This window comes from Chiloscyllium plagiosum, unplaced genomic scaffold (genome assembly GCF_037043375.1).
Source record: "Chiloscyllium plagiosum isolate Xiang-an unplaced genomic scaffold, Cpla_swu_hap1 HiC_scaffold_46, whole genome shotgun sequence".
Classification (NCBI taxonomy): Eukaryota; Metazoa; Chordata; class Chondrichthyes; order Orectolobiformes; family Hemiscylliidae; genus Chiloscyllium; species Chiloscyllium plagiosum.
In genome coordinates, this window is record NW_028270184.1 from 36,393,305 (window position 1) to 36,419,569 (window position 26,265).

Genomic DNA, 26,265 nt, shown 5'->3' on the forward strand with positions numbered 1-26,265 from the left:
TGTGAAATACAGACTTAATGATGACAACAATCTGCTGCTGACGTTAGGAAACAAATCTGATTCGAACTCACACCAAAATCCCATCCATCTGCCATTCCTGTGTACGCTGATCTATACCTCTATTGTATCTATCAAGGCCTTTTTTAAAATTTTCTTAAGCACTTTAACTCATCTGTCCATGAAACTTCCCTCAGTCTCTCTGTGTCAATTATCAAAATCCCTGATAGTTATTCATATTTAACGTGGTTTGCAATGAGTTTTCGTATTCATTCACCCCACATACAACACACCACACACACACACCCGTTCACTTATACTTATCCAATGTAGTTAGAAATCCTCCCGTTATAGATAGTAATCTGGTGTATGCATCATTCCCATATGATATTTAAGTTTTGCAATACTCCCCATGTTGGGCAGGTAGTGCAGGTCACATGGCCTACACAGCGCTCCATGCTGGGCTGTCATCTTATCCCAGTTTATGTTGTTTGTGGTGTTCTGTGAAGCAGATTCAGAATTTGATGTAACAAACCATTTCAGCTGATCTGACAATGCCTTTATTCAATGTTCTCATTTTTTCTCTCGAAGGATTCATTCCTCCAGTCGTTCCACTGCCCTGTTTTTTCTCCATATTTCCACAACATGTTCGCCATTAACTAACTGTCTGTTTCTGTCTTTAATGAGAAGCTCTCTGTCTTTCTATACCTTCCGTGGCCTTGGTTTTTGTTTCCATGGAGCATCGAGTGCTGGCATTGTGGACGTCAGAAAAAAATGAAATGGTTTGTGTCAAGCTGTTGTTTACTTCCCAGTATGTCCTGTGTGGTTCTCATTGGACAGGGGTGTGTGTGCTGAGCTGTTGTTCACTTCCCGGTGTGTCCCATGTGATGGTCCATGGACGGGGTGTGTGTGTCAGATTGTTGTTCACGTCTCGTTTAGGCCCATGTGATGCTCCATGGACAGGGGTGTATGGGTTGGGCTGTTGTTCACTTCCTGATATATCCAATGTGGTGCTCCATGTTGGACAGTGGGTTTCAGCAGCTTTGACTCACGTCTTTGAAACTTGGTCTGTACCTGCCCAATGCACACCTGTGTTTGTCCCTCTCAACTGTTGGCATGGTCTTTAACACGAGGAAGCACCTTGAGTATTATTATAAAGGACCGGGTATCCAAAATCTCTGACAATGCGCTCAGTGGAAAGAACGTTATATTCTCATTTTCTTTAAAGAGAGATCTTAAAGACTGAACTGTCTGCTGACTCAAGTAAATAACTTCGGAGGCTTTTGGTTTTTATTTATATAAACAGTGGTAACAATGGCCAACACGCACAGACCAGGCTTTCCAGTCTTTATGAGCTCTGGCAGTCAACAGATGCTTGGGGTCAGAGAAGGGTTGGATGTTTCAGTAAATTGTCCCTATCTGCTATTCTCTCTGAAATCTGTCTTGATGCTATTTCCTCCTCGATTAGCGAACTGCACGCAAGTTTGAATGGCCTTGGATGTCTCTTTTTTGCCAAGGAATGCGTTTATGGGATGTTAGTACATTGGAACAGTTCATTTGTCGAAAGTACTATATGTATTATTCTCTTAAGTTGCTAGCAGTTAAGTTATTCTAACTTCCTCTTCTTACTATTTGGATTTTTATTAGAGTGTTTAAATAAATTGTGTTTTGCATAAAGTTGAGTGGTTTGACCAGCCACATCACATCTGGAACACCCACTTCATATCTACCTTTACTTTAAGACAAGGTTGGCGTCCAAGCTACCACCTTAAAAATATTTTACGGCATTCTTGGTCTGGTCCATAGCATGCTTGGGACTCTTGTCCAGTTCGAAATCCACAATTCCAAATGGGGTTCAGGATTTGAATCCCTACAGTGTGGAAGCAGGCCATTTCGCCCAACAAGTTTACACGAACCCACCGAATACTAAACGACCCAGACCCATTCCACTACCCTATTACTCCATATTTACCCCTGACTAATGCAACTATTCTACACATCCATGAACAGTAAGGCCACACTAACATGGCCAATTCACCTAACCTGCAAATCTTTGGGCTGTGGGAGGAAAATGGAGCACCTGGAAGAAATCCACGTGGGAATGGGGAGAATGTGCACAGGGAGATTATTGGGCTCAATGGTAATTGGGCTCTGGTAATTGTTAGTGCCTTTTGTTCCGAGTGTTGAATTTGGTTGGTATGAATGTAGTACCGGTTCTTTCTGTTTCTAAGAGTTCTCTGGGTGTGGGAGAAGTGAAGTTCGGATTTTACAAAAGGTGAGCAAGGCAAAGCTGTTAGAATTGGCAGTCAATCTGGAGTTGCATTTGTGAGAAACGGAGAAATAATTGCAGCAATAGCTTGGCATTTACATTTTGATAGAAACACCATCAGAGTCTTTGTAAATGGCTAGAATTCAATTGCAGATGAGGCAGCTTGAACACAAAAAGGAATTGAAAGAAAGGGAGAGGAAGAAAAAAGACAGAAAAAGAAAGAAGAAAAGCAGAAAGCGAGAGAGTTTCCACTTCAAACGCTAGCAATTTGAGACGACAGTCAACTTAGCAGGTGAGATGAAAGTAGACGTTAGGCTGGATGAGGAGGATAGTGAGGATGAGCAACTCCATGGGAGCCAAAGGCCTAATTTGTATCAGTTTCAATATATCAACACATTGTCGATATTTGATGATAAGGATGTAGAATCCGTTTTAATTTCATTTGAGAAAGTGGCTACATGAATGCAGTGGCCAGTGACTATGTGGATTTAGTTGATCCAAACAAAGCAGGTAGGTACAAGGAGTGAGGTATTTGCATCTCTATCGGAGGAGATATCTGGGGAGTATGAGGAGGTGAAGAAAGTCATCTGAAGTGCACATGAGCTTGTGCCAGAAGCCTACAGATAGTGTTTCAGGAATCTAAATTAGTGTCCCTGGTTAAATGTACATTGAGTTTGAAAGAATCAAACAAAGTAATTTTGAAAGGTAGAAAAGGGTACTAAAAGCAGAGCAAATCTATGGCACTCTTAAAGAGATTCTTACTTGGGAGCAGTTCAAAAGTTCACTTCCTGAAGTCGTGAGAAATCGTGTGGAAGAGCAGAGAGTTAAAATGGCAAGATTAGAAGCTGAAATGGCTTGTGATGATAAGTTAGTCCATAAATCAAAGTTTGGCTTCTGTGAGGGATTGAGAAGAATGTGCGAGATCTTCTTAAAACATATATCTGTAAGGGTAAGGTTTACTGGCATAGGCCAGGAGTAGCAGGTAAAGGGGTTACAGCATTAAGAGGTACAGAGGCATGTAAATCTTTTAAGTTAAGACATGAGGAGGCATGTCATTGAGAACAACTATTGGAGAGATGAGATTTTCTCCATTATGTAATGTGTGTTTGGAGTTTCCGGTGAAACCATCAACAGAAATATTTCACAATTAGGAGGGAGGTCTTGAGCTTGGTGTTGCCGTTACAACATTTCAGCATTTAACTTGCCAACAACATGACTGAGCCAAATCTATATACTGATCATAACATCTATACGTTTTTGGTAGAAACTTGGGGAGACACGGTTGCCCAGTGGTTAGAACGGCTATTTCATAGCCCTCGGGTCCCAGGTTCGATTCTAGCCTTGGGTGACTGTGTTGAGTTTGTACATTTTCCCCGTGTCTGTGTGGATTTCCTCCCTCAATCCAAATATGTGCAGGTTAGCTGAATTGGCCACGTAAAATCTTTCATAGTGTAAGGTCAATGAGTCAGAGGGAAATGGGTTTGGGTGGGTTACTCTTCGGACTGTTGATGTCGACAGGTTGGGCAGAAGGGCCTGTTTCCACACTGTAGGTAACCTCTTCTAATCAAATGCTTCTAGTCTGTTCAGATAGAGGTTGCTATTGTTAGCAGTCAATTTGGAAGTTATACATGTGACAGGACGAGAAACTTTGCTTGCTGCCAAGTTGTCGAGACTTGGATAAAAAAAGACAGAGGAGTTCTGTGGCCGGAGTAAACTGACTGAAATAGAATGGGGCTGTGAATGTTTGCATGCTTAGTGTCAATGCGATATGTATGTATTGTAGTCTACTAATAGAGTAAGAATCACTCTTTGGATCAGACGACACCCTCGTAAAATACTTTAAGAAAGTTCCTTCAACTCCAACCTTTCCTTATTTTAACCATTGATATGAAGTGTGAAGCAAAATATAATCTACTCAAACGCTTTAGTTAAAATACAATCAAAGAAAAGAACAATTAGTAGATTCGCCAATTGAAGTGCATTTAAGTCGTCATTGGACAGGCATATGGACGTACATGGAATAGTGTAGGTGGGATTGGCTTCAGATTAGTATGACAGGGCGGCGCAACATCGAGGGCCGAAGGGCCTGTACTGCGCTGTAATATTCTATGTTATGTTAATAAGGGGCTTAAATGAAGCTACCATTGTATATTGATGGTTTATTTTATCAAAGGGAGACGTTTGACGATACTGTCACATTAAAAAGATTGCTATCTCTTGGACTTTCTTGAAGAGACGTCTTAAAGGCAGAGATGTCGAACTGCCACCTGAAAACAGATTAAGTAAATAACTGAGGAGGCCTTTAGGTTCTATTAAAACGGTGGGGACAGTAGAAGGGCAGTGGCCAGCTCTCTCAAAGCAGGTTTATTCGGTTTGTTTTTAGCTGCAGCATTCAGAAGCTGCTCGGGGTGCCAGAAGGGTTGGAAGTTTCAATACACGATGCAGAGTTACTATTCTCTTTGAGATCTCTTCAAATATTGTATCTTTATGGAATGGAAAACTGCACGCAAGAATTTGTATTTGAATATACCTTTGTGCCAAGCGGTGTATACAAGAAGGCACGGCATCTATTGTTTGTGTAAGCGTTCCAAAATATAAACTATCCCAATTGTTCTTTTCTTTCATTGTATTTTAACTAAAGCGTTTGAGTAGATTATATTTTGCTTCACACTACATATCTACGGTTAAAATAAGGAAAGGTTGGGGTTGAAGGAACTTTCGTAAAATATTTTACAGGAGTCTAGTCTGATTCAATTGCTCTCGTAGCTGAAGGGTTTATGACTGTCTCCTGTTATTGGAAAGTTAGTGGAGGTGCTGGGGATGGTTTGCTGGAGGTTGTGCTGTAAGCTTCCTCAGACATTCGGGGGACCTGAGGATTTGGTGACCCAACTCTGCATTGAGTATGGGGACGTGGTTACAACATCTGGGTCTGTAACATGAACAACAAATGGAGCAGAGGCTGCAGAGAGGGGAAGCTCTGAAACCATGGAGTGAGTGTGTGGGGGGAAAGGGATCTGCGCTATCACCCTGGGTTTTCCAAGACCAGCTTCCCAAGCTACAATTAAGCCAGGAGCAGAGTGTGAGGAGATCCTGATGAAACAAGGAGCTGGTCACACAGCAGTGTTACCTCCTAAAACATGATCTGCAGCTTCACACCAGGGGGAAGACGATGCTGCCAGTGGCTGTTAGGGTCACTGTTTCAGTCCACTTCTATGATATGGAACTTTCCAGGCAGGATGGGGTGATATATCCGTCATTTCCCACTATTAGATTACTTACAATGTGGAAACAGGCCCTTCGGCCCAACAAGTCCACACCGACCCGCCGAAGCGCAACCCACCCATACCCCTACATTTACCCCTTTAACCTAACACTACGGGCAATTTAGCATGGCCAATTCACCTGACCCGCACATTTTTTGGATTGTGGGAGGAAACCGGAGCACCCGGAGGAAACCCACGCAGACACGGGGAGAACGTGCAAACTCCACACAGTCAGTCGCCTGAGTCGGGAATTGAACCCGGGTCTCTGGCGCTGTGAGGCAGCAGTGCTAACCACTGTGCCACCGTGCCGCCCATCACTATGACGACATCAATGTCACCATTCAGAGACGGAGGATATATATGGTGGATGAGGTGAATACAATGTTTTCTCCCTCAGCAGGGAACTGCCGAGTGTATCCTTGTTTTCCCAGTAAAGCGGGATTCCCAATGATGTACATGGCTCTGCGGGTCTCCATGTCATTGATGAAATGGAAGGAACTGAAGGACATCTCACTCCATTAATGTTACTGTGCGCCCATGCACAGGACATCATGTTGGTGAATACCCACTGTCCTGGTAGCAGCCGCAGCCTCTTCATTCAGAAGCAGTCATACCATCTCTTCATCATCGGTCTCCGTGTAGAAAGAAATGAATGTATCTTAAAGGCTGTCCACTTGCTACACGTTTCAAAATACTGTCCCCACTGCCAACCAACAACATCAAAATATCCGGTATGTACTGAGAGCAACTGCGACAATGGGACTGTCACGGAGCAAACCACCAGAGAGATGGAGCAAAACCTCACATGTCTGAACTGGTCTGAGTTAACTCCCCAATACACAGCATTACTAAGCCCTGTAATCTCTCTCCATTTCAGTAACATACTCCCTTCCATTCTTCCTGAAAATGTAATGTCAGATCTTATCATGTTATATTCCACCTGTCTCTCTTGATAATTTAATGTCTTGCTTATCACTGAGTCAACACCAAATGTAGTTACAGTACATCTGTTCTATACTCCTGATCATTGATGTAGATACAAAGAGTTGAGGATCCTGCACTGGTCACTGTGTGACTCCACTGGAGACGTTCTGCCTAACTGATTAAGACTGATTTATCCGGAGTGCCTGCTTCCCGTTTGATAACCAGTCCTCTCCCATTCCTGTGTAACACATTCGAAGGACTGAATAAGAACGAGGAGCATCAGTCAGTAATTCAGCCGCTCCAGCCTGCTCCACCGCTGAATACAATCATGGCTGATGTCATTGCGGCCTCTGTTCCACTTTCCTGCCGATCTCCATCCTGAAACTCAGGTCTGTTGTTGTAGATTGCTGCACTTGAAAAAAAGATACACTCCACATCTACACTGTCTATTATATTTAGCATTTTACAGACCTCATTTAGACCTCCTTTCTTTATTATAAACTTGAGATTATAGACTTGAACTGCTCAATCTCTCTTCATAAGACAAATCCCTCATCTCTGGAATCAATCTAATAAACCTCTTCTGAATTACCTCCAATGCAAATGCATCCTTCCGTAAGTAAGGGCACATAATCTGTACTCCAGTTGCAGCCTCGCGAATGCCTTGCATAGCTACAGCAACATTCCTTACATTTCTACTCTATCATTTTACAAATAAAACTGAAGCGACGCTTGCCTTTCCATTTACTTGCTGCAGCTGCATGCAGGTTTTCTGTGATATGCACGTGAACACATAGCCCCTCTGCACCTGTGCACGTTGAAGTGTCTCTTCATTTGGATAATAATTTGCCTTTCTATTTCGATGGCCAAATCGAATAATCTCATAGTTATCCAGTTTAATTTTCATTGCCAAATGTTAGCCCATTCACGCAACCTATCCACTTCGATTTTTGAACCTTTTACATCTTCATTCAGAAGTAATTTCCCACCGATGTTAGTGTCATCTGAAAAACTGGTTATAACATTTTCTATCCTGTCAACCGAGTAAAAATATTGATGACAAATAGTTAAGGCATGAGTACTGAAATCTGTGGCACCCACAAGGTACATTTGTCAAAAGAAAATGCCACGTTTATTCCATCTGACTGCATTTTGTTGGTTCACCAATGCTCCGACCAAGTTAATAAATTACTCCTAAACCCATGATTGCTCTTACTGGATCACCAGATATATTCCATCTCCAGCATTCCCACTATCCACCTTGTTCGTGACATATTTAAATAATTCAAGCAAGCAATTCAAACACGATTTAGCCTTCGTAAAACCATGTTGATTCTGATGGATTGTGTTTTAACTTTGCAAATGTCCTGAACAATGGAGTCTAACAATTTTCCTTAAATTACTATAGTTTATCGTTACACTTTAGTCCCTAACGTATACAGTTATTATAAGTTCTTCCCTTTCGAAAGCCTTTACGTTTTCTTTGAATTCCTGTTTAATGGACACCAGGCTTTAAGTGATCAACTCCAATTGCTGAGTAAGAGCCATGTGTGGGCTGACGTCTTTCTGGTGTTCTCATGTCGTCTCCAAGGCCAGTACGACCTCGTCCTGTTGATGCGTTAGAGGGTTGGGGGATTATGGAATCTTCATGTTGCTGTATAACACCTCGAGGGGCTGATGGGCCTTCTCAGATTCCTCCATAACAGGATGGAGAAACTGAACAGTCTCCTCATGCATCCCTGAGATAGGACCGAGTGAGTGATTGGTCTTCTCCTGTTCCCTTACAACTGACACATGTCTGAATTACCTCCGCCTTTCTCATAAAAAAGTCTCAGATAGATTGCTGGACATCTATGTTGAAATAAGGTGTTCTTTCATTCATGTAAAGTCCAATATATATTGGATCAACCTGACCATCCCTTCCTTACAAACTAACAACTTCATGACACAAATCAGTTGAGGGAAGCATCTCTGAGCTGCTTCCAATGTAACAATATATTTTCCTCAGTGAGCAGATTAAATCTGTACACACAACTGCAAATGTGATCTCACTAAGATCCTTTGCAGCAGCAGCAACGCTTCATCAGACTGCTGCAAGGATCCCCCCCAGGTTAGAGCAGTCTCAGCTATCTGGGGCAATACACAGCATTGTTGAAAGATCATTGTCCTTCTCGACTCTACAAACATAACGGGATGATTCGGAGATGCCGGTGTTGGACTGGCGTGTACAAAGTTAAAAATCACACAACACCAGGTTATAGTCTAACAGGTTTCATTGGAAGCACACTGGCTTTCGGAGCGACGCTCCTTCATCAGGTGATTGTGGAGGGCTCGATCGTAACACAGAATTTATAGCAAAAATTTGTAGTGTGATGTAACTGAAATTATACATTGAAGAGTTGATTGTCTGTTAAGCCTTTCATCTGTTAGAATACAGTGATAGTTTCACTTCTTTCATGTGTAAATCACATAAACCCTTTTTTTTAAAGTTGCATTCTCGGGTTAGCTGTTAACAATGGTGATAGCTAGACAATATGTTGAAGCTGTTAGCCCCCTGTGTTCTCTGTCTATGATCTGATGTTTAGATTGATTCCAATCTAAAAAGTGAGATAACAGAGTTTTACATAAATTCATGCAGTTTCTGATCTCAGAGTTCTACATGAATGTGTGTAGTTTTTGAGCAAACTACATGTAGTATATATGTACATGTGGGTCTTTGCCTGTTGTACATTGATGACATTTTCTTCCTCTGGACCCATGGCGAGGAGTCACTGATAAAACTACACAGTGACATCACAAGTTCCATCCCACCATCAAACTCACCATGGACTACTCTCGACTGTCTGTCTCATTCTTCGACACGTGCGTCACCATCAAGGACGGACACCTCAGCACCACACTCTACCGCAAACCCACAGACAACCTCACAATACTACACTTCTCCAGCTTCCACTCAAAACATATTAAAACAGCCATTCCCTATGGACAAGCCCTACGCATACACCGGATCTGCTCAGATACTGAGGAACGTGGCGGACACCTGGAAGTGCTCAAGGATGCCCTCACAAGAACGGGATTCGATGCTCAACTCATCGACCGCCAGTTCCGACCGTAATGACCTCCTCAGGAGACAGACACGGGCTGCAACTGACAGGGTACCCTGCATGATTCGGTATTTCCCAGGGGCTGAAAAATTACGCCATGTTCTTCGTGACCTGCAGCACATTATCAATGAGGATGAGCACCTCACCAAGATCTTCCCCACACCTCCACTACTTGCCTTTAAACAACCGCCAACCCTCAAACAGATCATTGTTCGTAGCAAACTGCCCGGCTGTCAGGACAACTCCATACAACCCTGTCACGGTGGACGCTGCAAGACGTGTCAGACTGTGGACATAGATACCACCATTACGCGTGGGAACACCTCCCAACTTGTACATGGCAGGTACTTGTGTGACTCAGCCAACATTGTCTATCTTATACGTTGCAGGCAGGGATGCCCGGAGGCATGGTACATTGGGGAAACCGAGCAAAGGCTACGACACCGGATGAATGGGCACCGCACAACAATCAACAGACAGGAGGGTTCCCTCCCAGTTGGGGAACACTTCAGTGGTCCAGGACATTCAGCCTCGGACCTTCGGGTGACAATCCTCCAAGGTGGACTTCGGGACAGGCAGCAGAGGAAAGTGGCCGAGCAGAGGCTGATAGCTAAGTTCGGTACCCAGAGGGAGGGCGTCAACCGGGACCTTGGGTTCATGTCACATTACAGGTGATCACCATTGCACTACACACACACACACACATAGATATTCCTATACACACATACCCTCACATGCACACGGACACACGTACACACAGAAGCGCACACAGACACCCACACACACCCTTTTAGACACACACACTCCCACACATGCACCCCTCACGGACTTAAGACACTCTGCACTCACTACACACACACACGCACAAACACAAACACACACACTTTCTCACACTCACAACCCCCACCCCAGACAGACACACACACAGACAGACAAAAACCCACATGCACACATATACTACATGTAGTTTGCTCAAAAACTACACACATTCATGTAGAACTCTGAGCTCAGAAACTGCATGAATTTATGTAAAACTCTCTTATCTCACTTGTTAGATTGGTATCAATCTAAACAACAGGTCATAGACAGAGAACACAGGGGGCTAACACCTTCAACATAATGTCTAGCTATCACCATTGTTAACAGCTAACCCGAGAATGCAACTTTAAAAAAAAGGTTTTGTGATTTACACATGAAAGAAGTGAAACTATCACTGTATTCTAACAGATGAAAGGCTTAACAGACAATCAATTCTTCAATGTATAATTTCAGTTACATCACACTACAAATTTTTGCTATAAATTCTGTGTTACGATCGAGCCCTCCACAATCACCTGATGAAGGAGCGTCGCTCCGAAAGCTCGTGTGCTTCCAATTAAACCTGTTGGAATATAACCTGGTGTTGTATGATTTTTAACATAACGGGAGATCTGGAGAAAATCTCGCAATAAAGCTTGGGAAGAGCATAAATGATGCGGCGAGATGATCTCTACCATTAATCTCCCCAGAACCCACTTCACTGAGATTTCACTGAATCATATAAGGTGGAGCTCAGAAACAGCAATGAGAAGCAAACATTGATGGAGTTATCTATCAAAGTGAAAGCTGCAATACAAATGCTGGGCTTGTTTTAAAACAGGATATGAAATATACTCGTTTGTGAGTACGACAGCAATAACGTACTGTTTAAATTATATCTAAATTGTGTTAACCCAACTGAATTCAAATGCTGGGAAAAAATGGATTTCATGAGCATGCGTGAGATGGTTTGCATTGACATCATTTCGAGCACCGAGCTCGAGATCAGGTTATTTAGGAATTGGTCTTGGATGATCAGAAGAGCTGATTGAAAACTTTGCTGTAAAGGACCTTTTGGGAACATTGACCTCAACTTTTTATTTGAGATTAGATTCCCTACAGTATGGAAACAGGCCCTTCCGACCAAAACGTCCACATCAACTCTCCAAAGGGTAACCCACCCAGACCAGTTTCCCTCTGATTAATGCACCTACCACTATGGCAGTTTAATATGGCCAACTCACTTGATTTGCACATCTTGTGGGAGGAAACCAGAGCACCCGGAGGGAACGCACCCAGACACGGGGAGAATGTGTAAACTCCACACAGTCAATCGCCCAGGCGGGAATCAAATAGCGGTCCCTTTTTTTGTGCGGCAGCTATGCCCGACAATGAACCATGGTGCTGCCTCTACGGGTTATCTGATGTTTGAGGACTTAACATTGTTTGTTTTATTTGAAGTAACCGTTATGAATCTGAGTCATGCGAGCCATGAAGGTGTGAGGTGAAAGTGGAGACTGCAGATACTGGAGATCAGAGTCGAAGAATGTGGTGCTGGAAAAGCACAGCCGGTCAGCCAGCATATTAGTAGCATGAGAATCGACGTTTCTGGCATATGCCCTTCATCAAGAATGAGGCTTGTGGGCCAAGGGGGCTGAGAGGTAAATGTGAAGGGGATGTGGCAGGCGGACGTAGCCTGGAATGCGATAGGTAAATGAAGGAGTGGTTGAAAATGATAGGTGATGAAGGGAAAAAGAACGCCTCATCAATTCAACCCGATGTGGTCTCCTCAACATTGGCGAGACAGGACGTCAACTTGTGGATCATTTCAGAGACCATCTCTGGTACAGCCACACTGATCAACTTCACCACCTTGTGGCTGAACACTTTAACTCCCCCTCCCATGCCACCAAGGACATGCATATCCTGGGCCTCCTCCTTCGCCAAACCCTAACCACCTGAAGCATGGAGGAAGGACGCCCCATCGTCCGCCATGGAACCCTCCACCAACAGGGGATCAATGTGGATTTCACCAGTTTCCCATATCCCCATCTCCCAGCTTATCCCAGTCAAAACTTCCAAATCGGCACTGCCCTCTTGAATGTTCCTATGTGTCCATCTGCCTTCCCACCTATCCACTCCACCCTCCTCTCTGACCTATCACTTGCACCCCCCCCATCTATCTATTAGATCAAAGGAAGCAGCTTCGAAAAATGCCAAGTGTTGTAGTAAGCCAGTGGATTCAGAGAAATGTAGCACCCAGCAAAGAGGACCAAGAAACTGAGAAAAAAATGAAAAAGAGAAAAAACATGCAAACAAAAACAAAACAACATAAAAACTGCCACGAAGCTTCTATCAATGTATGAAACAAAAATGAAAACAAGATCAAATGTGGAACAGTGAGTGTGTGGACAGGATAATTTATTGTAGAGAACAGAGACATTACGAGGAAAATAAACAGTTCTTTGTGTCTGTCTTCATGGAAGAATATCCAAACATTCTCCCAGAAATACTAAGTGATCATGGGACTTGTGTAAGTAAAGTCTAAGATCATTCATATCAGTGATGAGGTAGTATTTGAAAAGACAGCTGGATTGAGTGTTGATAAATCCGACAGACCAGATTTACTTCACACAAAAAAATTCAGTGGAAGCAGCAATAGTCATATTGATTACATTACAGATTATCACGTTATTTTCCGAAACATTCCCGAAAGGCAGGTAGCCAATCGGGATAAGGGGCAGTTATAAGCATTATCCGCCAGTTTAAGAATGGATGAAGATGCAGAGTGGTGAACTACAGACCAGTAAAATGTCACCGCAGTCAGGTGTCTGTTGGACTCAATAACAAAGAAAATGCTACTAGATATAGAGAAGGTAATGGCAAAACTGGGGAGTATGATAACACATCGATGAAAGGAAAACCAGAAGTGGCAAGCGTTTATTTGGAACAGTTTGAAGATGATTCTTGTAGACATCAGCAATGAGGAAATAATGGATAACGTATAGTTGGATATTCAGGAGGACTTTTTTAAACAACCCTTATACTAATATCATAAGAAAAGTTAAAACAAAAGGTATTGGAAAGAACATTTTCAAATGGGAAAGTAAAACTTAGATATACATTCATGTGAATGTAACTGGAATATAGAAGATGTCGTGCACCCGTTGCATAGCGTGTTGCTGAGACAAAACTGAGAGTATTGTATACTGCTGTGGAGTCTCCATCTAAGAAAGAATATACTGAGTACAGAGGAACTGCAAAAGGCATTCTCCAGATTAATCCCTAAAATGGCACCATTGTCTGATTGGGAAACTCAGCCTGTGATCTCGAATTTCAAACAATGAGAGGTGATCGTAGTGAATCTTAGAAATTTAGAAACATGGAGGGGTCTGAATAACAAAGGGACATGGAGAAGTGCACGCAGGCGCGATTAGGGAAAATCCCATGATGTTCCACACGGACAAGCAGAACAGAATAATCATTGAACAGTTAGTGTCCTTCAGAAATCAAGGGGCCAATCTGTGTGTGAAGCTGGAAAACATTGAGAGATTGTGACATGAGAGCTTCACATCTGTTTTACTTGGCAGAAGGAGGAGGCAGGTACAGAATTCGTGAAGATGGATGGGGAAGCTCTTGAGCAGATTGATGTAAAAAGCGAGCAGGAATTTGAGGCTTTCACTGGTAGAAAATTGGACTGATTGCCAGGTCTGACTGAGTAGTATCACACGCTGTTGTGGGAGACAAGGGAGGAAAGACCTTGACTGAAGATTTTAATGAGAATCTGACCATAGGGAAGGTGCCAGAGGACTGGAAAACAGCTACTGCGATTCCACTTTACAGTCAGGATAGGAGAGATAGACCAGGGAACTATAGACAAGCGAGTATTAGATCACTGTTAGGGAACCTTTTTGGAAAAGTAGACTTCAAGGCAAGAGCGTAATTGATATGTGGAGCATGATCAAGGAGCAACTATTGAGGGTCCTTGATAAGTATGTACCTTCAGGCAGGGAGGAAAGAGTCGTGTGAGGGAGCCGTGGTTTAATAAGGCATTGGAATCCCTTGTTAAATGGAAGAGGGCGGCCTATGTAAAGATGAGGCATGAAGGTTCAATTGGGGCGATTGAGAGTTACAAGGTAGCCAGGAAGGACCTGAAGAGAGAGCTAAGAGCAACAAGGAGGGGGCATGAAAGGTCCTTAGTTGGTAGGATTAGGGAAAACCCTAAGGCTTTCTATAGGTATGTCAGGAATAAAAGAATGACTAGGGTAGGAATAGGTCCAGTCAAGGATAGTAGTGGGAAGTTGCGTGTGGAGGCTGAAGAGATTGGGGAGACACTGAATGAATACTTTTCGTCAGTATTCACTCAGGAACAGAACATTGTTGCTGACGTGAATACTGAGTCACAATTAAGTAGAATGGATGGCTTTGAGGTACGTAGGGAAGAGGTGTTGGAAATTCTGGAAAGGGTGAAAATAGATAAGTCCCGTGGGCCTAATGGCATTTATCCCAGGATTCTCTGGGAAGCAAGGGAGGAGATTGCAGAGCCATTGGCCTTGATTTTTATGTCCTCGTTGTCTACAGGAGTAGTGCCAGAAGACTGGAGGCTAGCAAATGTGGTTCCCTTGTTCAAGAAGGGAAGTAGCGATAACCCAAGTAACTATCGGCCAGTGAGTCTCACTTCTGTTGTGGGCAAAGTCTTAGAAAGAATTGTAAGGGATAGGATTTATGAACATCTGGATAGGAATAATGTGATCAAGGATAGTCAGCATGGTTTTGTGAAGGGCAGGTCGTGCCTCACAAACCTTATTGAATTCTTTGAGAAGGTGACTAAGGAGGTGGAAGAGGGGAAAGCGGTAGATGTGGTGAATATGGATTTTAGTAAGGCGTTTGATAAGGTTCCCCATGGTAGGCTACTGCAAAAAATACGGAGGTATGGCATTGAGGGTGAGTTGGAGGTTTGGATTAGGAATTGGCTGGCTGGAAGAAGACAGAGGGTAGTAGTTGATGGTAAAGGTTCATCTTGGAGTGCCGTTACTAGCGGTGTTCCGCAAGGATCTGTTTTGGGACCATTGCTGTTTGTAATTTTTATAAATGACCTGGAGGAGGGGCTAGAATGTTGGGTGAGCAAGTTTGCGGATGATACGAAAGTCGGTGGAGTTATTGACAGTGAGGAAGGATGTGGCAGGTTACAGCGGGATATAGATAATCGCAGAGCTGGGCAGAAAGGTGGCAAATATGAGTTCAATGTAGTTATGTGTGAGGTGATTTACTTTGGTAAGAGTAACAAAAAGATGGGGTACTGGGCTAATGGTCGGATACTTGGTAGCGTGGATGAGCAGAGGGATCTTGGTGTCCATGTACACAGATCTTTGAATGTTGCCACCCAGGTAAATAGTGCGGTGAAGACGGCATATGACGTACTGGCTTTTATTGGTAGAGGAATTGAGTTCCGGAGTCTTGACGTCATGTTGCAGTTGTATAAGACTCTGGTGCGGCCGCATCTGGAGTATTGTGTGCAGTTTTGGTCGCCATACTATAGGAAGGATGTGGAGGCACTGGAACGGGTGCAGAGGATGTTTACCAGGATGTTACCTGGTATGGTAGGAAGATCGTATGAGGAAAGACTGAGGCACTTGGGGTTGTTTTCATTGGGGAAAAGAAGGTTTAGGGGTGACTTGATAGAGGTGTACAAGATGATTAGGGGTTTAGATAGGGTTGACAGTGAGAACCGTTTTCCACGTATGGAGTCAGCTATTACGAGGGGGCATAACTTTAAATTAAGGTGTGGTAGGTATAGGACAGATGTTAGGAGTAGGTTCTTTACTCAGCGAGTCGTGAGTTCATGGAATGCCCTGCCAGTAGCAGTGGTGGACTCTCCCTCTTTATGGGCATTTAAGCGGGCATTGGATAGGCATATGGAGGATAGTGGGCTAGTGTAGGTTAGGCGGGCTTGGTTCGGCGCAACATCGAGGGCCAAAGGGCCTGTACTGCGCTGTATTCTTCTATGTTCTATGTTCTATGAAACTACTGGAGAAAATAGGGAAGGAGAAAATTGAACTCCAATCAGAGTGGCAAGGCTTGGTCAGGGATAATCATCATAACTTTATCAGAGGAGAAAGTGAGGTCTGCAGATGCTGGAGATCAGAGCTGGAAATGTGTTGCTGGAAAAGCGCAGCAGGTCAGGCAGCATCCACGGAACAGGAGAATCGACGTTTCGGGCATAAGCCGTTCTTCCATTCCTGAAGAAGGGCTTATGCCCGAAATGTCGATTCTCCTATAACTTATCAGAGGATCGTCACAACTAACGAATTTGAATTAGGTTTGAGGAGGTCGCTTATTTAGATTTGCAGCAAGGACATTGAAAGAGCTCCACATGGGAGAGTGAAGAATAAAGTAAAATCTCATGGAATCAAGGATAACTTGACAAGTTGCAACGAAAATGGCAGGAGATGGAGGATTGTGGGAGAAGGCTGTCTGTGTAACTGGAGACCAGTGTCCGCTGGGTGTACCACAGACATCAGTGCTGCGTCCCTTATTAGTTGTGGTATTCATAAATGGTGCAGATGTGAATGGAGGAGGGTGGGTAGAGGGGCTGGGGGTTGTGATAAGTAAGTTTGTGTTTTACTAGTTGGTGGACATTGAGGAAGAAGGTCTTATGTTACAGATAGATACAGATAGATTGGTCAGGTGAGCAGATCAATGGCAGATGGAATGTAACCCTGATAAATATGTGGTGATGCACTTCGGAAGAAGGAAGCAGACAGGGGAGTACTGAATGAATGGCAGCACACTAGGAAGCTCAGAGCTTGCTTCTCCACGCATCCGTGAATATGACTGAATAGGGTAATAGATTAGTTAAGAAGTGGACATTGAGTGTAGCATTTATTAATTGGGGCGTAGATTATAAGAGCTGTACGGGGCTTTGGTTAAGCCAATATGGGAGTACACTCCGTAATTTTGGGAGCCACATTACAGGAAGGACGTGATTGTACTGGAGAGGGTGCAAAGGAGATTCACTAGGATGTTCCCTGGGGTGGAGCATATCAGCTATGGAGAGAGGCTGGATAAGCTCGGGTTGTTTCCTTTGGAGCAGAGAAGGCTGAGGAGGATGTGGTTCAGAAGGGAAAGATTAAGAGGAGCATGGAGAGGGAAGATAGACAGCAGCTGTTCATTTTAGTCAGAGGGTCAAGAACAAGGGAACACACTTTTAAAGTGTAGGCTTTGAGGTTTAGAGAGTATTTGATGATAGTTTTTTTTTTCACCCAGAGGGTGTTGGGGTCTGGGATGTACTTCCTGAGAAGGTAATTATCATGGGTAAGCTCACAACCATTAAAAAGTACTTGGATGAGCAATTGGAAGTGTCATATGGGCCTGGTGCAGGAGAGTGGGACTAATATAGATCGTGCTGTATTTCTGTTGGCATAGAATCTATGCTCCTGTGAGTGCATAGTGTGGATGGTCAATCATTGAGCAGCTTAAAGCACGAATTGATGGGTTTCTGAAGAGTATTTTCACAAGGGTTATAAGAGTGAACTGTAATAGCTTGTCAAATTATGTCAATATGAGAAATATGAGAAAACACGCGAAACTTCCTTGCAGTTCGAGACCAAAGAATAGAGAATGGGGAACAAGGAAATGGCAGAACTATGAAGCCACTACTTCAGTTCTGTCGTCACAGAACTTTCTAACAATACTAGGAAAATCAAGTCTGGTGTGGGAAAATGATAGAGTGCTTGGAACATAGAACATAGTAAGTAAATGGTTGAGGAGAAATTATTGGGAATGGACATAATGTTCATAGATAATACTAAAATAGATATATGAAATGGGATTTATGTTTGAGAAACAGACTGAGAGACAAATGAAAGAGAAGCAATGGATGTAAAACATTTGGATTTTTAGAAAAAAATTGGTAAAGCTCCAAGCCCAGTTTGCAAAATCAAATCTTAGTGTATTGGGGAGAATATGTGGCCCTGTTTCTGGAATGGGACAGCTGGTAGGAAACAGTGACTAGAAATAAACATACTCGTGCAACAGACTGACCTTGTCTGTAAGATATGATTCTGTGAGGATGACTATGTCCCAGACACCCCATCACCTTCCCCAGATACCTCCTGTCTCATCAGCAGGACGGACACAGCAGATGTGGTGGCGCAGTGGGATATAGTTGGAAGGGAATTGCTCTGGGAGTCCTCAACAGTGACTCAGAATCCCATTAAGTCTCATGGCGTTAGTTTGCACATTGGAAATGAAACCTCCTGATGATTACCATGTACCAGTCTCTCAACTGATGGATCAGTACTCCTTCAGGCTGAACAACACTTAGAGGAATCAATGAGGGTAGCAAGGTCGCAAGATGTACTCTGGGTGAAGGATTTCAATGTCCAACTCCAAGAGTAGCTCAGCCGCAAGATTACTGATCGAGCTGGTCGGGTTCTAAACGACTGCTAGACTGGGTCTGCAACAGATGGTGAATGAACCAACAAGAGGGAAAAACCATACTTGACCTCATCCTTAATAATCTGCCAGTTGCAGAAGTAACTGCCCATGGTAATATCAGTAAGAGTGACCACTGCATAGTCATTGTGGAAACAAAGTCACACCTGCACATTGAGAATAACCTCCACCATTTTGGGTGGCGCTATCACGGTGCTAAATAGGACAGACGTCGAACAGATCTAGCAGCTGAAGTCTGGGTGTCCATAAGGTGTTGTGGGTCATCAATAACAGCAGAATTGTACTCTGACACGACCTCATGGCCTGGTATGTCCCCCTCCCAACAATTGCCATCAAGCCAGAGGATCAACCTTGGTTCAATGGAGTGTACAGAATGGCAGGAGCAGCACCAGGTATACCTGAAAATGAGGTGCCAGCCTGGTGAAGCCACCAAACAGGACAACGTGTGTGCCAAACAGCATAAGCAGTAAGTGATAGACAGACTAAGTGATCCCACAAGTAAAGGATCGGATCGAAGCTCTGCAGACCTTCCACACCTCGTCGAGAAACATTGGGGACAATTAAACAATTCACTGGAGGAAGAGATTCCACAAATAATCCCATCCTTAATGATGAAAGAGCCCAGCACTTCAGTGTATAAGATAAGGCTGATGCATTCGCAACAATCTACAGTCAGAAGTGCTGAGTGGATGATTCATCTCAGTCCCCTCCAGTGGTCCGCAGCGATTCAATTACCAGTTATCAACCAATTCGATTAAGTCCACGTGATATCCAGAAACAGTTGGAGACACTGGATACTCCAAAGGGGACACATGCTGACAACATTCTGGCAATAGTACTGAAAACTTGTGCACCAAACGTTGTCACTGCCCGAGCCAAGCTGTTCCAATACAGTTACAACAACCAACATTTACCGGATTACATGGAAAATTATCAAGTATTTCCTATACATAAAAATCAGAACACATGTAATCCAGCCAATTACCACCCCATCAATGTACTCTCGATCGTCAGTAAAGTGATGGTAGGTATCAGTGCTTTCAAGTAGCATCTGTTCAGCAATACCCTGGTCAATGATGCTCAGTTTGGGCTCCACCAGGGCCACTCAGCTCCTGACCTCATTACCTTGGTTCAAACATGGATAAAAGAGCTGAAAACAGAGGTAGGGTAAGAGTGACAGCCCTTTAAAACAAGGCTGCCTTCGACCAACTGTGGTATCAAGGGGCATAAACAAAACTGGAATCAATGGGCATCAGGGGCAAACTTCCCGCTGGTTAGAATCATACCTGATACGTAGGAAGATGGTCATGATTGATAAAGGTCAGGCAACTCAGCTCCAGGACTAGTATGCAGGATTCCCTCAGGCAGTGTACTAGGTCCAGACATCTTCAGAGCTGCTTCATTCATGACCTTCCCTCTATTATAATGTTAGAAGTGGGGATGTTCGCCAATGATTGCACAATGTTCAGCAACATTTGTGGCTCCTCAGATAGTGAAGCAATTCACGTCCAAATGCGACAAGATCTGGACAGTATCCAGGTTGACAAGTGGCAAGTAATTTTCACGCAACACAAATGCCAGACCGTGACCATCACAACTAAAATACAATCGAACCACTGCCTCTTGGCATTCAATTGTGGTACCAACACTGAATCCCCCAGTATCAAAATGCTGGGGGGTAAACATTGCAGAGAAACTCACTGGACTCGCCACATAATCACGGTAACTACAAGAGCAGGTCAGAAACTAGGAATACTGCGGCCAGTAACTCACCTCCTGACTTCCAAAAGCCTGTCCATTATCCACAATGCATAAGTCAGAAGTGTGATCGAATATTCCCCATTTGCCGAGATGAGTGCAGCACCAATACGCTCAAGAGGCTTGATATCATCCAGGACAAAGCAGCCAGTTTGACTGTCACTTCATCCAACATGTTACACAATCAACGTTCAGCAGCAGCAGTGTGCACTATCGACAAGCTGCATTGAAAAGTTACACCAAAGATTCTCAGGCACCATTTTCCCAATTCACGACTGCAGTGGTTCAACAAGGTAGCTCAGCACCACCTTCTCAATGGCAACTAGGGGCAGGCAATAAATGCTGGTGACACCCAGATCTATCAAATATATAAATTGAAAATAAAACACTTTTTTAAACAGAGGATGGTTGCTGAGGTATCGCAGGGTAAAGTGCTTGGGTCCCAGCTGTTCACAATACCAATCAAACATTCCCGTTGAGGGAGTTAAATACAATATATCCCAGCCTGCTGACAGTTCTGAAGGACGTGGGATTGTAAATGTGTGAAGAGGTTGTAAAAAGTCTCCAAGGTGACTGGCACAAGTGGGATGAATGGGCACATATGTGGCGGATGGAGAGCAAACTGAGTAGAGGTGAAGCTGTGTCCTTTGGTGGGAACAATACTTTGGCAGCTTACCAATTGAAAAGGAATATGTTGAAACTTATTGATCTACAAAGGGAATTGTGCTCCCTTTTGTTGTTTCCTTCTGTGCAGCCCTCCGAGGTCCATGCAGGGCAGGAAGTTCTGAATCCAGCAGTCAATACTGGAAATGGCATTGGCACACTGAGCAGTATACACAGATCCACCACATGGGTAGCTGTAAAATTGAAAAGGATCCGGTCTCCCTGTACACCAGTCAGTGAAAGTAATATTGCAGGAAAATAAAGCAGGTCAGAACATAAATGGTGTGTTGACCTTCATTTCAAGCGGATTTGAGTCCAGGAGTAAGTCTGTCTTACTGCAGCTGTACAGGACCTCGGCGAGACCCCCTCTCGAACACGGTGCAATATTGTTTACTGTTTTGGTCTCCTTACCTAATAAAGGACAAACCTGACATTGAGGGAGTGCAGCGAAGGATAACCAGACTGATCACTGGGATGACAGGCTTGTTGTGGCAGCAGAGTTTGGGGCGACTGGGTCTTTATTTCATGGGGTTTTGGAAAATATGTGGAGACCTCAGTGAAATATCTAAAACTCTGACAGGGTGAGACAGATTGGAAGCAGGGATGATAATTCCCCTGGCTGGGACGCCTAAATCAAGGGGCCACAGCATTAGGAACAGGCAGGTCACACTGCATTGAGGTTAGAATAAATGTCTGCACGCAGAGACTGGGGAACCTTGGGAATTCTCTCCCACATAAGCCTTCATCAATCTTCTTTGTCACCTCTTCAGAAAACTCAATCAAATTAATGAGACATGATTTCCCATGCAGAAAGCCATGTTGACAACTCCGATTAGCCCTTGCCTTCCCAAATGTATGTAAATCCTATCCCTGAGAATCCTGTTACTCCAACCATGATGGAAAGATGAATGGCAAACGGTTTGGATATTGCAAATAAAAAATCGATATTTCCCTTTCTAAAAACACTGGCGCGCGCGCACACACACACACACACACACACACACACACACACACACACACACACACACACACACACACACACACACACACACACACACAAACGAGCGCACACACACAGAAAAACATGCGCACACAAACACACACACGCACCCGATAAACAAAATCTCTGCACTTTCACGTTGAAAGAACTTTGCTCAGGCATTAGTGTAATTCATGACAAAGGTAAAAACTGAGAATTTCCCAAAATGTTATTCTGCTTCTGAAGACATTCTACTCACACAAGCTGCTAACAATGGGCTTTCATCCTGGAACTGCTGGATTTGGTTGAATTCCCTTTGCATTAGACAGTGAGGAGATTTCAATGAATTCTCGTCAGGGATCGCCCAAAAGGTAATACAGTGGCTCAGTGGCTAGCACTGCTGTTTCACAGCACCAGGGACTTGCATTCGATTCCAGCCTTGGGCGATAAGCTGTGTGGAGTTTGCACATTCTCCCCTGTCTGCGTGAGCTTCAATGGGTGCTCCGGTTTCCTCCCACAGTCCAAGTCTGTCCAGGTTAGGTGGAGTGGTCACGGTAAATTGCCAACGGTATTCAGGGATTCTTAGGTTAGTTACATTAGTAGGGGAACGGGTCTGGGTCTGGGAAGGTTACTCTTTGGACGGTTGGTATGTGCATGTTGTGCCGAAGGGCCTATTGCACACTGCAGGAATTCTATAAAAACAAGAATGGTAACGATAACTGTAGAGGTTTTTTTTTTAGGTTACGCACATTGCTGTGATGAGGAGCAATGAAGGAGAGAAAGTGCAATAGGCATTTTCTTCTCAGGCAGATTACATTTTCTCCCACTCTGAGTTGAATCACACATTAATGTCATCCTCTCCCAAACTGGATCATGTCAGATTTTCTTGTACATTATCCAAACTATGTCTCCATCACATTCCCTGCTCCACTTAGGTGCATCTTTGCTGCTGTCATACAGAGAGACATACAACTTAGCAGAAAATGGTCTCGGTCGATTTGAAGATATGTTTATATGTCCCTTCGTCATTAAGAAAACAAAATGTTTAATGTATTCAGAATACCTGGGTTAAAATTAATCCAGGATTTTAAACAGATACAGAAATTGCTGGAAAAGCTCGGCAGGTCTGTCAGCATCCAAATGCCGTTTACATGTTGTAGTTGTACCAGCCTCCACCACTTCCTCTGGCAGCTCATTCCATGTGCACACCACCCTCTGTGTGTAAAGGTGGCCCTAAGACCTCACCAAAACCTTTCCCCTCTCACTTAAAACCAATGCCCTCTAGTTTTGGACGCCACTAACCTGGGGGGAAATCCTGACTACTCACCCTATCCATGACCATTGTGATTTTATAAACCTCTACTGCTGCGAAATGTGACTCCAATCAACACGATTAGCTGTGTTTTCAGTCATTACGGGCCTAAATTCTGAAATTCAATAGTGACACCTCTTCCTTCTCCATCAAGTCACAATTTTAAATCCATTTTAATCAGATTGTTCTGAGGTATCATGAGACACTTCTGTGGGATTTACACCGAGACCTTTGTGCCCGGAGGTATGTTTGCTCATCAGCCTGTTCTGACATGCTGTGACATACCTCTGCAACAGGCAGGACTTGCATCCAGACGTTCTACTCCAGAGCTCGGAACGCTACTATACAAGTTCAGGAATTGGAATCAAATCCTTAGCTCTGGTTCAGAGGCAGGTACACTACCCACTACACTACCATACCCAGATTTTGGGTCATATTTAAAGTGCCAGCTTTCAGCTCGGTGTGGATTTGTTATAATCAGTTTACCATTACTGAACTACACAAAACACTTTGCATTGTTAAACAAGTGCAAGATATTTGTCTCAACTGTAGCATGTTGAGTGCACGTGCTGTGCCATCAAAATTAACTATGAACATAGTGAGTTTTGAAAAGATTTGTAGCTTAGGTTGAGGATTTGGATGTAGGTTTGCTCGCTGAGCTAAAAGGTCCATTTCCAGACGTTTCATTAATTTACTAGGTAACATCTTCAGTGGACTTTATGCATAGCAATGCTGAAACTTTCTGCTTTCTATTTATATATCTGGGTTTCTTTGAGTTGGCGATGTCATTTCCTTTGATGATATTATTTCCTGTGGTGAAGTCACTTAATGTTCCTTTTCTCAGCAAGTGGTAGATGGGGTCTAACTCGATGTGTATGTTAATAGAGTTCTGGTTGAAATGCCATGGTTCTAGGAATTCTCATACATGTCTTAGTTTGGATTGTCCTTGGATGAATGTATTTTCCCAGTCGAAGAATTGTTTCCTTCTTAATCTTTATGTGAGGATACTAGTGAGAAACGGTCATGTCCTTTTGTGGCTATTTGGTGCTCATCTATCCTAGCTTTCTGCCTGTTTGTCCAATGTATTGACTGTTACAGTACTTGCACGGTAATTTGTAAATGACATTAGTTTTGCTCATTGTCTGTATAGGGTCGTTCAAGTTCATTAGCTGCTGTTTCAGTGTGTTCGTGGGTTTGTGGGCTACAATGATGCCAAGGGGTCTGAGTAGTCTGGCAGTCATTTCTGAGATGTCTTTGATGTAGGGGAGAGTGGCTAGGATTTCTGAACGTGTTTTGTCTGCTTGTTTGGGTTTGTTGCTGAGAAAATGGAGGACTGTGTTCATTGAGTACCCATTCTTTTTTAATACACTGTATAGGTGATTTTCCTCTGCTCTGTGTAGTACCTTTGTGCTGCAGTGTGTGTTGACTCGTTGAAATAATGTTCTGATGCAACTTCTTTTGTGGGTGTTGCGATGATTTATTCTGTAGTTCAATATTTGGTCCGTATGTGTTGTTTTTCTGTAGACACTGGTTTGAAGTTCCCCATTGGCTGTTTGCTCTACTGTGACATCTAGGAATGGCAGTTTGTTGTTGTTTTCCTCCTCTTTAGTGAATGTTATGCCAGTAAGGGTTTTATTGATGGTCTTGCATGTTTCTTCTAACTTGTTTCGTTCAGTGATGACAAAGATGTCATCCACATAGCGGTCCCAGAGTTTGGGTTGGATGGTTGGCAGAGCTGTTTGCTCAAGTCTCTTCATTACTACCTCTACTAAGAACCCTGATATCGGAGATCCCATGGGTGTTCCATTGGTTTGTCTGTAAGTTTGTTGTTGAAGGTCAAGTGGGTGCTAAGGCATAGATCAACTATCTCGATGATATTCTCCTTGTTGATGAATTTAGTGGCGTTTGGTGTCTGTGTCTTTGAGGCTTCTAATATTGTAGTCAGCGTTTCCTTGGCCAGGTTAGTGTTCATTGAGGTAAACAGGGTTATTACATCAACGGAAACCATAATTTCTTCCTCTTCTATCTTAGTGTCTTTAATGGTGCTCAGGAATTCTTGGGTGGAGTGGATGGAGCGGTGTTAGCCTTCTACTAAGTGTCTTAGGTTTTGGTGAAGCTCCTTGGCCAGTCTGTAAGTTGATCTTCCAGGTAGTGAGACTATAGGTCTGAGGGGGGCGCCTCGTTTGTGAATTTTGGGTAATCTGTAGAAGTGTGGTGTGTTGGATCCATCTTCCACTAAAGATGTTACCTCGTAAGGCAATGAGACGTCTGGAAATAAACCTTTCAGCTCAGCGAGCAAACCGACATCTATAACTGTGAACATCTTTAATTGCTGTTATCTGTAGTCTACAATATTAGGGACAGAAATCCTGCAGACACACTCTGCCCAATGAAGGGTCTCAAATAGACATTTATTACTCAACACCAGAGATGAAGGAAGAGTTTAATTTATGACCACAAAAAAACAATTAGTACTACCTAACTCTAACATGCAACTGCCCTCTTCCTAAAACCATGAAATTATACCAAGCCGCTGATTACTGTCCAGCCTCTCCTCCCCAATGACTGTGTCTGCAATCTGTCCCTCCTTCCCCTAACCACACAAGGCAAACCAAGCTCAGGGTCTTTGTGAAAATCAAGGCCGGAGTGTGCAGGCCTCCTGGAGAGGAAAGGGCATTTTAAAATTAAATGGGGAAGGTGAGGAGGTGGTAATATCACACACTGAGTTGAGGGGTGGCAGA

At 43.5% G+C, this 26,265-nt stretch overlaps 1 pseudogene; it reads right to left on the bottom strand.

Moving 5' to 3' along the window:
• LOC148136321 (uncharacterized) overlaps positions 1-25,583 on the bottom strand; it is a 42,488-nt pseudogene extending 16,905 nt beyond the window's left edge.
• Positions 25,584-26,265: the final 682 nt, after the last annotated feature.